The sequence below is a fragment of the Anastrepha ludens genome, chromosome 6, assembly GCF_028408465.1.
Source record: "Anastrepha ludens isolate Willacy chromosome 6, idAnaLude1.1, whole genome shotgun sequence".
Lineage (NCBI taxonomy): Eukaryota > Metazoa > Arthropoda > Insecta > Diptera > Tephritidae > Anastrepha > Anastrepha ludens.
In genome coordinates this window covers 84,556,252-84,570,750 of record NC_071502.1, presented here as the reverse complement: position 1 = coordinate 84,570,750, position 14,499 = coordinate 84,556,252, and positions in this window count along the sequence as shown.

Sequence of the window (14,499 nt, the reverse complement as noted above, 5' to 3'; positions counted from 1 at the left end):
TTACTAATTATGTTGGTTATATTAAGCCGGAAGTTGCCGGTTGAACGGTTCACTTTAGCGTGCACATATATTTGTAGATAAATGTAAAAATCACAAAAATCACAATTGCAGCACACGAAAGGGTATACAATTTCAGCGCTGCTTTACAAAAACATTCTCACTCAATTCCATTGCTAAACTACTGGTTGAATACTAATTTCAAAAATCGATTTTTATTTTCAGTTGCAATTTTTATTTTTTTACCGAAAGTGTAACTATTTAAATCGCTCAATTCCAATACTCGAATTACTTATTATTATAAAAAGTTGTAATATGTAACCAAATATTATTTTATATAAATTTTTTTCCCCATATTAGATTCACCAGCGCGTGCCCTAAGTTCTGAGATCTCGTTTTTGTGGTCTTCGTTTCCGTCCGTTCCGTTCTTAATTTAATTTTCAACTGAATTTAGTCGCCGAATTGTCGATGTTACTTTCGCGTTGCGCAGAGATGAATTAGTCGTCATCGTTCGCAGCCGCCAGCCAGTAGCCACCTCCTTCCTCTGACTTCCCTGCCATTCTTACTTAATACATACAATTATACATATCTACACATTGGCACATTGGCTACCCCATCACCATTCTATTGCGTCGCTCATTCACGTATTCACGTACTGGTGTCCGGTAGTCGCTAAACGTATGACGCTATCGTTCCTCTCACGATATCCACGCACACATTACTATGCTGCTACATAAAGATATACATTTGCATTATATGTATGTATGTATGTATTTGCTTTTGCCGGCTAGTATCAGCTGTTTTGAATAAAATTACAAATACAAGGCTGCCACGGTAAATCCGGTAGTATTTCTTACAAAAAAATGACATAAATTATTTATCAGAGGAAACTTTATATTACCTTTGGATCCTCTTTCCAATTATGAGGCTGCTTATTGACGGTCTATGGGTCCAGATCACGAATGGTTCCACCTTAAAAATTGTTAAATGCACACTATAAAAAAGTCTAGCTACTGAATTTCACGCGCTAAGAATCGATGGTATGCCGAACTAGTGACATCATCTTATTGAACTGAAAGTATCGTTCAAACTGAGGTTACCAGTTAGTGATCACTAAAATTTAGTAGCAATGGCTCTTTAGCCCTCCCCGTTGGCCAAAAAGGCGTTTTCAGAAGCACTTCCAAAACAAGTAAGCCAATTATGTCACGACTCCACAATTCGGATAAAAATATTACTCCCGCAGGTGCATTAGCTTTTTAGTTTTCTGATTTCCAGAAGCCAGTATTTTATTTGTTACCAAATTTACTGATAACAACACATGGAGTACGTGTGACTTGAATGTATGAAATGACTTCCAACACAGCTACAGAGAAGAGGAGGAGATGGAGCGCGTTAAGCACCTTCTCAATCACTGTTCCACTCTTGCTAGATCGAAAAATTGCTGTCTAAACTCGTACGTTCTGGGATGTCTGGCGGACGTAGAGACCGCTGATATCGGGCAAATACATCGATGGTCTATACTCCAGAGTAAACGATTACCTCACCAGCCTTTCTCGCTCTTTCTCTGCGAGGAATCTCCAACTTTCCCTCACTAAATCCACGGCACCGCTCTTTACCACCTGGACAAAGGAGATCAAACTAAAGCTTAAGGTCAAAGTCGATGTAACACCAGTACCGACAGTAAAGAACCCTAAAATTTTGGGAGTTAGTTTTCTCTCCTTTTCTGCGCACACAGCCGCAATTGTAAGGTCCTCAAATCGCTTGCCAACTGTACTTGTGGCAAAGACAAAGAAATGTTGCTGGCGACATTTAAAGGAAGTGACCGGCCGGTTCTGAAGTATGCTACTCCTGTTTGGTGGCCTGGAACTAAGAGGGCCCCGGGATGTCTCCTGGTGCCCGCTGTAAAACACTTACACAATGAAGCATCAATGCTTCTCGTCAAGGAGCGCAATAAAATGCTCTGCAAACAGTTTCCGCCTGGGTGCTACCGAAGGCATCACCCCCGTAAACACTTGCTAGAACCTTCCAGGCACATCAGAAGGCATCTCCTCAACTGACGAGCTTCCGAACAAAACGAACCTACAACTAATGGACCGACAGTATTTAGACAGACGCTAAATGACATTAATCGTGAGGCACTTACCACCTTCCTAAGCTCCCCACCTGTGAATGCAGTCATCGGAGCCCAACCACCACCTATTCCAGATGAAGAGCTTCAACTAGCCGAGAGACCCACGTAACTTTGGCATAATTACGTTCTGGACACTGTGAAGGCACACCGCACTTTATTAACCTCCTCTCCCTCTGGACCCAACTTGTTGAAGCAGCACATTTCCTGGGCCTACCCTTAGATGAACTAATCGAAGAGGACTGGTAATTCCATTGCGTTGACAGGGTTTAGTAAGCTGCTACAACAACAACTGCTGGCATCCACAATATTTAAATGTTTATTAAAAAAATGAAGTGGTTTCACCATACAGGGAATTCGAGTTGCCTCTAGGCTTAAGTACGCCCCTCCACATCCTCATAAAGGGTGTCAACCACCGTAACTTAACCTTACTTAGGGATGAGAATTAATGCTTCTTCGATCCAATTCAACGTGAGTGTTGCTCACTAGCAGTAGATATCACGCACTTTTTCCAAAAAACAAAACAAAGAATAAGCTACGGCAAGATTCTGCCTAAAAAGTACTATTTTCGAACACTGGTTACCCATCATTTTTTTTTTTCTTATTTACGATTATCCATTTTTAGAAGGCCTAGCTGGTTATTATAGCTGCTATCATTGAGCATTTTAAACGCCTTTGAGCAGAATTCAGCCGAGGTAACCTGGTTGCTGCAGCGGTGGCATGACTTTTAATCGTTGTTTGGGATCTATGGCAAATTGCTTCGTTACTTCAAACACATTTGCAATGCCAAGCTTTTGCTTCTATAGCAACTTCAGAGCGATTACGCTGTTCTGCCATACGTGTCATCACATTGTTTTTGTTGACTACATATTGTCAGCTGTTCTAAATTTTTTTACTACACATCCACTTTTAATGCTTTTTATGCCTACGGTCCTAATACTGTTAAAAGTTTCTGTTAGAGTCACTAATCCCGATATGTTTGTGGGTTTTAAGTACCGAAAATCATGGGATTACTTAATTTAAATGTCGGGATAATTTATTTACTTTTTTCCAAGGTATTGCAAAAAAAAAAATTCTAATTTAAAACTACAAAATTTCGCCATTTTGTTGTACAAAAAACCAGTAAGAGTGTGAAACATTGCCATTTTGAGAACTTTCTTTCAAATTCTTCGCTGGCGGGTTTTATATGCCATCAGCTCAGACCACGGTTGGAAGGCTCTACTTTGAAGTCTTTAGTATTTTTACAACACCTTTAAGCGTAATGATATAAGTTTCCTGGTGTTTAGAAACGTATTAGCGTTTTAGCTAAGAGAGAAGTTTTCAGCAATAAGAAGGGTTAAAATCGTGGTTTTATTAGATGTGACTTTGTGGTCATACAGAACTTGTTTGTTTGCTGTTTGGACTCCAGTGGATATGCATAGACATTCTGTTTGTGCAGATTTTTTTCATATTTGTTTTACGTTTTTTTTAAATAAAATTTTTGTGTCGTTCTTAGTTTAAATAAAATCGAAACTCAATAATCAAAAATATTTTTTTTTCTTCATTAATCCCTCGTGGGACATAGGGCATCAAAAGTAAATTATGGTTTTCATTTCCTCAATATTAGTAAATTTTAACTTAAGTAAATATGATTTTAAAAATATACAGGGTGGGCCATATAGCGTTTGCTTTTTGAACCACCTATTTTTTTGAGAATGGTAACACAAATGACATGTCAAATGTGTTCATAATTTACTTAAAGGTTTGACATTTACGAAATGGGACACTATACGATTGAACAAAATTGGGAAATATTGAAAACTTATTTCCAAAGTGGTGAGTCTTCTTCTTCTTTTCTGATTTTCACATCGGTGGCTACGTCAATAAGCAAAATTGTCGGATTTGGGGCTCAGAAAATCCACACGTTACTGTAGAGAAGCAAATGTATCCACAACGAGTCATTGTTTGATGCGGTTTTTGGTCTGGCGGCATCAGCGAGCCATTTTTTTTTTCAAAAGTGAGCGAGGAGCTGCGGTTACAGTAAATGGCGAGCGTTACCTTGACATGCTCAACGAGTTGTTTCCAAAAATTGAAGAGGATGACATGGACGACATTTGGTTTCTACAGGATAGTGCAACTTGTCACACTGCCAAAGTTACACTCGAACTTTTGGCTACCGTTTTTGAAAACCGAATAATCAACCGAAATTCCGATATCAATTGTCCGCCTCGGAGCTGTGATTTAAGCAGCCCGTTGGACTATTTGTTGTAGGGAGCCGTTAAAGACAAATGCTATGCGAACCATCCAGAGACGATTGATGCTTTAAAACACGAAATCGAAGTTGCCATTCATGAAATTGGAGCCCAAACAATCGAAAATGTGCTCAAAAATTGGGTTGATCGAATGGCCTACTGTAAAGCGAGTCGTGGCAGTCATTTGAACGATATTATTTTTCACTCATAATGGCAATGTTCAATCTTCAAAAAAAAAAGTTTGAAAAAATATTAATTAGTTTTTTTTATAGGCGATTGAATTTGCACGATTTTGTTGTCCTTGCAATACTAGAGTAGTCCATTTCACTGTTTCAGTTGTTGTAGATAACATAGAAACGCTCTTATCGAATATTTCCTAGATTTAAGAACATTATGTACCAGGACGCGTCCCGAAGTTCCGGGATTACAATCCAAAAGGGAAGGTTCTTACTATAGGAGTAATTAATATTTTGAATGCAGTCTCCCGGTATTAGCAATTACCACCATTAAAAATAAAACACTAAATTTGCTTATGCTACTTATTAAATATGTTTGAACGTACATTTCCATTCTTACGTGAGGTTACCATAGCTGAGAGGATTTGAGCGTGACCACCATTTAACTCGTTCCCCGGTGGAGAGAATTCAGAAGGTGGCGACATCCGCGAGCCGCTGTTCTGCTCTCAGTGTATTTGACAGAATCAACTGATTTGTTGACGTAATAATTGAAAATTTGTGTTTATTTTATTGTTGTATTATTTTTCATTTTTATTGAAATACTTTCACGAATATCGCAGGCCTGTAATCCATCTGTTTTTTATTCACATTGCTATCGCTATTAGGAATTACTTTCTGGGAAGTCTAAATGGAAACCTCTGCGTATTTATGGAAATTGCTTTATGCGCTTTCTTCCTTTCGGTATATTTCTCAGGGGTATATCCTTCAAGTTGGATTGGTATTTTAATTAATAATCGCGATATTGTTAATATAAATACACGAAGTCAACTTGAAAAAAGCCACAAGCGCCACTTAGTCCTGTAGAATACTTTTGTTCCTTGGAAAACCATTCGGGGATTGAACTGAAAGGTATTGATGTATGAATCTTTATCCCATTTTAAATGTGTATCTTCTAAATTTAATACTACTATACTATTGTATAGGTCTTGCGTAAAGTAGTTCTTTCAAAACATTCTCTCTTCTTACCGTTGCTTGAAATCGAACTTTGGTAGACCTCTCGGAATGTAGCTTTTAATAATTATTATTATAATTATAATTATTATTATTATAATCGGAAGCGCACCTTGCGGAAACTGAAGTGGAATTCTTTTCCAAGTTGGTGAAATCACGTTGAATTCATTCGCTTAAACTTTTGATTTCTTTCTCGAATGATGTACTGAGAAAAGCTTATCTTATCTATAAAAAAATTCGCTTTGGCATATTGATTATAATAATAGACATTTGGGAGTTTAGGATGCATATATCAGCATTAGTTAGTTAGTTGTCCTCATTTCTCCGTATAGTCAGTGGTATATTTATCAGAATCTTCACAACTAAGTTTCAGATATCATTAAGGTAGCTATTGTGGCTCCATTACGAAAACAGAAGTTAATATCGAAGCAATGTGTGACTGATCATCAAAAATAGAGTTGACATCAAAGAAACGATGTGCTTGAACCGGACGTGAAACAAGGCCCATATTTCTCGCAGCCAACATATAAAAAGATGCCAGGAAAGACCACAATGTAGAAAAATATCACAAATAATTCGTATTGCAAAACTGGTATATATAGTATTATGTTTGTTGTTGTAATTTTATTAAAAAAAAAGTTTTATTTTTATTGTATTTTATTTCTCTCGTATTTGTATCTCTTATCTAGGGTCGAAAAATCATTTTTAACTTTTTTACTGATTCAATAGAGTTTGAGGTTTACTGAAAGTGAGTAAAACGAGAAATACAAAAACGAGAGAAATAAAATGCAATACAAAAAACTGATTTTTATTATACAATTATGCATAAAAAAAAAATATATATAATATATAGAATTGGCGCTTATACTCCATGCTTGGCCGAGCTTCTCGTCCTGTTTGTGGTATGTGTCTTGATGTTGTTGACTCCGAACTTTATCCTTCACAATATTTTTCATACCAACATTTTTGTCTATTTTGTTTTTTTTTTTGTTATAAAAATATAGTTCATTTTAAAGGGTATTTTACAAGTGACGCCAAGAAGCCAGTAGTAAATAATTCCTAGACGGTACCTTTTTGTGCCGGTACATTTGTCAAGTAGAGAGATGCATATACAAAATTGCACGCTAGAACCACCTGTTAAAATTATTGAAACTTATTGTGGATTTTAAGAGTAACGTATCGTAAAATTCGTGAGTTTTTTGGTGCAATGTGAATGTGAATGAGTGGATAATTCAAAGGTAGGTGAAAAAATGTAAAGAAATTGGTTCTGCCGAGGACAGAATAAGGACTGGCAGACCAAAATCTATTCTCAACATTGCGGCTGTAGCGCAAAGAGTTGCTGAATAGCCTTCAACATCGATATCTCACCGTTCTCAACAATTACGCATTCATGAATCGATTGTTTGGATGATTTTACACAAGGATTTGAATTCGCTTACAATCATCTTTAGTAATGAAGCTCATTTCAGAATGAATTTGTCAACTAAAAAAATTTGCCGAGAAAAAATTCCCGAGTATTTCCAGAAAAATTATTACATCCACTAAAATATATTGTTTGGTGTGGTGTTTGGGCTGGTGGAATAGTTGGTCGGTTTCTTTCGAAGATGATAATGAACGAGCTGTTCCTGTCAATGGACATCGCAAATTACAACTGATTGACGATTTTTTGTTTCCTGAGTTTGAAGGAATAGGCATAGATGATCTTTATTTTGTGCAAGATGGAGCCACACGTCACAAACGTTGTATTATGGCCGGCGGGCCAATTAGATGTCCTAAATTCAGTAGTTTTCGCGAAGCGGTGTAGGATGAGAAAAAAAAACAATTAGCCAAATGAAGTTTTGGGAATAGTTTAATATATATTTGAACTAAAAAAAAAAATTTGTACAATCTCCAACAATATATTGTAAGCCGAGTTATCAATAGATTCCCAGAGCGCCTTGCCACTGAAGTATCCAACTTCTGTACAAGATACAACTTGCAATTTTCATCTGAAAACAAAAAAAAAAGATTATTAATTTTGATGTAATTATCTTCGATGTGAACTAAGAAAATTGGGAGAAACACGTAAAATTCGAATTTTTGGGGAAGGTAGAAAAAAAAGTGGTTTTTCAAGGGAAAAAAAACTCTTCAACTGGGTAAAAAAGTCGCTTAAAAAAAGTTTTTGGATGTTTTTTTTAGTTCACATAGAAGAGAAAACAATACTGAAGATAACGCATTTTGAATGAAATGGATAGCTCGTTTAGTTTTTTTGCAATCGTGTACATGAATTAGGTAAAATCGTGAAAATGAAAAGCCGAGAAAATGGGCGGAGCACTACAACAATAAGCGCACGGTTGCTCGACGCCGCACTACGCTCGGATCTGTAGCTCTGCAAATACTTGGAATTTAACTCTGAAAATTTGTGTCTCATGTTCTTGAATATCTAAGCTATTGATTTCAGGAAAAAAAAAAATCGATTTTTTTGACCTTTTAATTGGCCCGCCGGCCTTATTGCGGTCGATTAATTTCACGTAATGGTGACATGGTGACAATCCACCTAGGCCATGAGTTCTAACTCCACCAGTGCAGTTTTTTGAAAAGTAAAGTCTATGTGCATATGCCAACAACGATTCCAGAGCTGAAACATAACATTCGGATTGAGATTGCTGAACTCAATGCGATAATATGCGAGCGAGCCTTCAAAATTTTAATTACCGTATGACTGCTTGTAGACATCCTCATAGTGGACATTTAATTGATGTCGTTTTTCCCATATAACTGTTAAGAGTCGTATTTTGAATAAATATAGTTAAACCTGAAATAATCTAAATTTTTACGTTTTTTATCTTAAACTAACATTTAGTGGCGATTTTCGAAAAGGCCGTTAGAACAAAAACCATTTAATTCAAATAAAATTAAAATATATTTTCGGAGAAGAATCAACTTGTCTCTCATAACTTTTCTCCTTCAAGGGAGCTTTTTTAATTCTTTCGATTCGGTTGCCTAGTTTTTAAAATGAATATACGAGTACGTAATTAGTTTTAAAATATTTCTTACTAATCGTAGTCTCTAAGAATGTAATTCCATAGACTAAATAAATATATATAAAAATAAATACAGGGAATCAAGTATCAAATTTTCGAAAAAGGAATGTAGGGGTAAATAAATCTCTATCGGCGTAATTATTATCTTTACTGAGTTATTAAAAAAGGGATGCAGCGATGCTTCATTGACCCTACCTAAGACAGTTGCTTGTACGAGAAAACGAGTGAAAATGAACTAGTCAGCATTACAAGTGCACAAATGGCATAGTATTTAGTAGATTTTCCTGCAGGGCCTTCGAAATCTCACACGCCTTTGAACGCTTACATACTTAACATACCTATGTATGTACATACCTACATATAATCAGTTGGAGGTGCATCAGTCAGCGTAGAATTAATAAGAAGATGCGTGTGCGTTGGCTCAACAAAAACCCAAACTTTAATATATTTCCATAGAATTTTGAACTTGCTTGAAGAGATTGTCGCTTTTCTGTGAAACACTTGGCACTTAGACTAAATTAAAAACATTAAAAATAGACAGAAGAAAACAAATGTCAAAGAGGCCAAAATCTCACTGCGAAATCATTCAGCATCTGTAATTAATGAATAGCCCAACTAAAAATAAGTATATTACAAATAAAAACAAACAAAATATTATAAGCACATACATATATGTATGTATGTACATACACGTATATACATAAATATCACTTGTATCAGAAATTCATTGAAGAGGCATACAATAAATAAAATAGAAGAACTGAATTAATGTAATGAAAGTATGAATTTCTCATAAATTACGTGACCTTTAAAGTTTCAAAATCGAAGTGTGGAAAAGTGTGGTGGCACATACTCCTTTTGTGGCGCCTTTAAGAAATTTCATTTTGTTTTTGAAATATTTAGTTTGTTAGCAATTGCCAAATAGCCTATTTTTCTCATCATTTCTACTCTCATATTTCATTTTAGCGGCCTTTGAGCAGCCAACGCATTCATGGAGTGCTCTTCGGATAAAATGTTTTGTAGTTATTCGTTATTCGTTGTTTATTTTTTATTTTCTTAATTTCATCGTAAGCATTTCTCAGTAGAATTATTATTAGCTTAAATGTTGAAAAATTCACAATAAATACGAATTTTCCCTACCATTGGAACTGTCAGTGAACGCATTATTATATTAATAAAATTTATACCCGAGCATATCAGCATCTGTATCGAAAATATATTTGGTTTTTTAGCTTTAAGTGTATGAAGCGTGATGACATAAATATAAATAAAAGTTGATTATTTTTTAAGCATATTGGCTTTGGTCACTGATAAAATATATAAAATATGTATGTGCGTATTTTATGTAGAAAGAACCTACTGTGCGCGTCAGACGTGAATCAATAGTTTTCTGCGGTTTGCTTTTTGTTGAATTATGAGAACAAAATAAAAAAATTAAGTTAAAGTGTATATAGAAACATTTGGACGTATTCAATGTTAAAAAAAATAAAATAAAAGCAAAACACCAACAACTATGCCTCATATATATTTACATTCCGCGTAAGCGCTAAAATAGAGTTAACATTTCTACTTGCAGTAAATATAAAGTCCAAACACAGTCTGTTTAATATGTAGAAGTGTTACCGCCATAACTGAAAAATTATTTGACCAGAAGGCAGATTCATGCGTGAATATCAGCTTTGCCTAATTTCGTTCTGAATTCACCTTCACTCATGCAATTCTTGTTCCAACGAGTGATAATGAGAGCAGCGGTTTTTTCAATCTGCTCCTGAATTTGGGGTCTTCTGTACGTAAACCTCCCCGGATAGTAATGGTAATGATAAATAAGCAAAGACCCATGGTGGTGAACGAGATCCAAACGAAGTACTTCCTGTCATCAAACAAGCAATCGACGCATTCGCGTATCGGCACCACGTCACTGTTGACGGTTATGATTTCGAGGTTGTAAGAGGCTTCGTTTAATTAAAAACCAGCATTAATACCGATAACAATGGCAGCCTGGAAATCCAATGGAGAGACTCTTTTGCTAACAAGTGCTACTTTGGACTAAGTAGGCAACTGAGCAGTAAATTCCCCTCTCGCCGAACAATCCTAACACTCTACAAGTATCACATCTTGCCCGTGCTAACGCATGGCGTAGAAGCTTGAGGCGGCCATTTGAGTGTTTCAGAGAAATATTCTACCGAAGGTTTTTGGACCTTTGCAGCCAGAAGAATGGCAAGAGCTACCAATGTATCCAGAAAAGGTCACAGTTTGGTGCGGTTTATGGGCTGGAGATATCATTGGACCGTACTTCTTCAAAGATGCTGCGAATCGTAACTGTGAATGGTGAGCGCTACCGTGAAAGTTGGATATACTTTTTTTTTGCCCAAAATGCAAGAGCTTGACTTGCATGGTATGTGGTTTCAGCAAGATGGTGCCACATGCCACACAGCACGCGTAACAATGGACTTGTTGAGAGGCGAGTTCGGTGAACATTTTATTTCACGTTCGGGACCTGTTAGTCTGTCAATTGGCGACCCAGATCGTGCGATATAACGCCTTTAGATTATTTTTTGTAGGGCTATGTTAAAGCTCATGTCTATTCAGACAAAACGGCTTCAATTAACGCATTGGAAGACAACATTAAAGCATTTATATGTGAGATACCGGCCAAAACATTGGAATGAGTATGCCAAAATTGGACTAAGCGGTTGGGCCATTTGAAGCGCAGTCGCGGTCAACATTTGCATGAAATAATATTCAAACATTAAATTATATGCACTATGCTATCGATTTAAATAAAAATGTGATGCATTTTTCTGAATTTTACGTGTGTTTTTTTTGAAAAACTTTCCTATAGCTCTTAAAAAATCATTCTTTAGGTACGATCCTAGGCTTCTCTGCCTCTTGTGACCTAATGCTTCACAATTGGTGATTAAGAGTTCCATGGACTCCTCTTCATCACAGCAGAAACTGCATAAACTTGTGCTAGATAGTCCTATTGTATTCAAATTAAAGCCGTTTGTGCCGCTTCAGTATATCATCTTTTATATTTGAATCCATTTTTTGGTTTCCTGTTTTAGGTTGTTTCAGTAATTCAATATTTTTTATCCGAAAGTTTAGTATCTTTTATCATAAACTTATGTATAACATTTTCATTTATGAGTTTTATTTGTTCTTTTTCAGTGAGTTGACGAATTCATCTCGCCCAAAAGATAGAGTTAACTCTTGAAAATTTTCGTGGAACGATTTCTTACGATTTTCGACATGGATTACCGGGACGAGAGTGGATTAGTGAACTTACTTCTACTTTTGATATTGAAACGTCACACTTAGCCACGGTGAAACGCAGGTACAACGAACTCCAACGTGGCCGTCGATCCTTGCACGAAAGCCGTGAATTTCGGAGAGGCTGTCCAAAATGCTGTGCCTTAATTGATAATGCAAGATCGTCGCGTGATATATCGCGAGATATAGGTATTAGAGGGATCAACATACATTAAATATTGCATGAATATTTGATCGTTAAAAAGATTTTTTTGGTTGGATACCGCATAATTTGACAATTGCCCAAAGACGGACTCGTGTGTTTTGGTGCAAGGAAATGTTGAAACAATTTACCAACGATGTTTCAAAGCACGTCTACGACATCGTCGAATTTTGGATCTATGTATGTGGGTCGGAAAAAAAGCGTAATCGATCAACTTACTCTAAGAAAAGTTATTCGCGTAAAAAGCATCTCAAAGCAATTTTTTTCGGAAAGTCTAGTCATGTCGGCACTGTACCGCTAGAGAAACGTAAAACAGTCAATTCTGAGTGATACACAACCAGTTGTTTACCAGAAGTTTTCGGGGAATTAAGGAAAATCAACCGTCGAAGACAAATCATCCATCAGAATGTTTTTGAGTACTCAAAAGGCCGAATTAATGGATCATCCCCTTACAGCCCTTATTTTGCTTTTAATGATTTCTTTTCGTTCACGCACATCAAAATTAAAATGCGAGATCAACGTTTTTCAATGTTTGAAGAAGCTGTTACAGCCTTTAAACAGCTCATTTTGGAGGTATCCACTTCTGAGCGGCGGAAGTGCTCTAAAAATTGGTTCCAGCGAATGTAGAAATGTATTGACTTGCAAGGAGAATATTTTGAAAAACATTAAAACCATTTGCCTTATTATTTCACTGTATTTTCATTAGTGGGTGCAAAAGATTAAAGGCAGCTCTTCGAGCAATGGCATAGAAGGCGACGCACTTAAATCTTGCAGGATAGCTAAAATCATGTCATAAAATGCAAAAGCCACCATCAGCTTCCACGAGTAGATTGTAGAGTAGTTAGTTGAGCAACTAATGGAATACTGCCTTACAACATCTCGCGGTACAAAAATGGGACTGGCGTAAAGTGAAATACTCCAAATGTATTTAAAAAGTTTTTCATATATCTACAGTGGATTTCTTTGCAGCGTGAAATGTACTTACACACATAAAGAAGCCACATTACACAAGCCCATCGAAGTCAATCAACCAGGTATGCAGATATCTGGCTGATGCATTCCATTTATGTCTGCCCATAAGTGTATCAACATACATTTTTCATCTGGACATAAAGTTTTTCTTGCAAATTCTGGTAAGGTAAACAAATGGTTCAACTCGAATTCGCAAAAATTTCAATGAGGTCAGATTGCCAACTGAAAGAAGAATTCCCGCTGTTAGCGAGCCCATTACATTTTGGCATTATTCAGCTTGTGCAGTAATCAATGGTATGTTCATATGTAAGGTAAATATTGGGTTGGAGGGAAAGCTCTGCCGTATTTTAAAGCAAATATTTCAATTCTTTAAAAAAATATGTGTTTAATATTAATCAATTATACTCGTGTATACTCCGTTATTTGTTACAACTTGTTGCCATCTTTCAGGCAGATTCCTGTTTTGTAGAAGTACTCGCCTTTGGAGATAAAAACTCAGCAACTGGTTTAGAAATACTTTCAAAAAAACTTAAATTTTTTTCTCGTTACATAATTTTGCAGATATCTGACAGGTAGTGATCAGATTGAGCAATGCCAGGTGAAAAAGGTGTGTGATTAAGGACTTCCAATTCCAACGCATTCAGTGTTTGTTGTGCCACCATTGCAATGCAGTCGAGCATTATTGTGGTGGTATTACTTTTCTGAGCGCTAATGTTGGCTTTTTTTCTTTGATAGCTGCATTTAATTTATCCAGCTGATTGCAGTACAGATCCGCGGTGATGGGTTTTCCCTGTTTCAGCAACTCGTAGTTTACTGGACCTTTCCTGTCCCACCACAAACAAAGCAGCACTTTTCGTTGATGGATACTGGATTTTGGAACAGTAAGATTTATTTTTCGTGAAGAATCCACTTTTCATCTACAGTAATCAGCTTGTCCAAAAACGGCTCCACATTGTGCCTAATCAGACGTGGTGAACACATTCTTACACGATCAGGAAAATTCTTTTCCGTTAATTCATGCGGCACCCCAACATCCCCAACGTGGATTATTTACCATCGCAAAACATCATCATTACCAATGACTCACTAGCCAGATGTTTTTTTTTATTTACAAGAAAAATTACCTACCTATTTAAAATGCAACAGAACTTTCCTGCGAACCCAATATACTCGAATTTCCTGGATAATTACTGCATTGTCTTTGTTCTAGCGAAAGGTCAACATTTTCTAGAACATTTTCACTTGCTTATTTTTTGGGGCTAAGTGGCCAACAAAAACATATTTTTTGCAATATTAATATGTATGGAGCTTATGCACAAATTGATTGCGCGAGTTTGGTTATCTGTTTCTTTTTTCGCTGGAAATTTCATATCCACAGTTCGATGCTCGAATCCGGAACCAGCAAAAGGGTAGTCACGCGTCAACGCATGATCGATTAATTGATTGAATGTCAAAAAAAGCTGTGTAAAAGCTCGGCCTAATCCTTTCC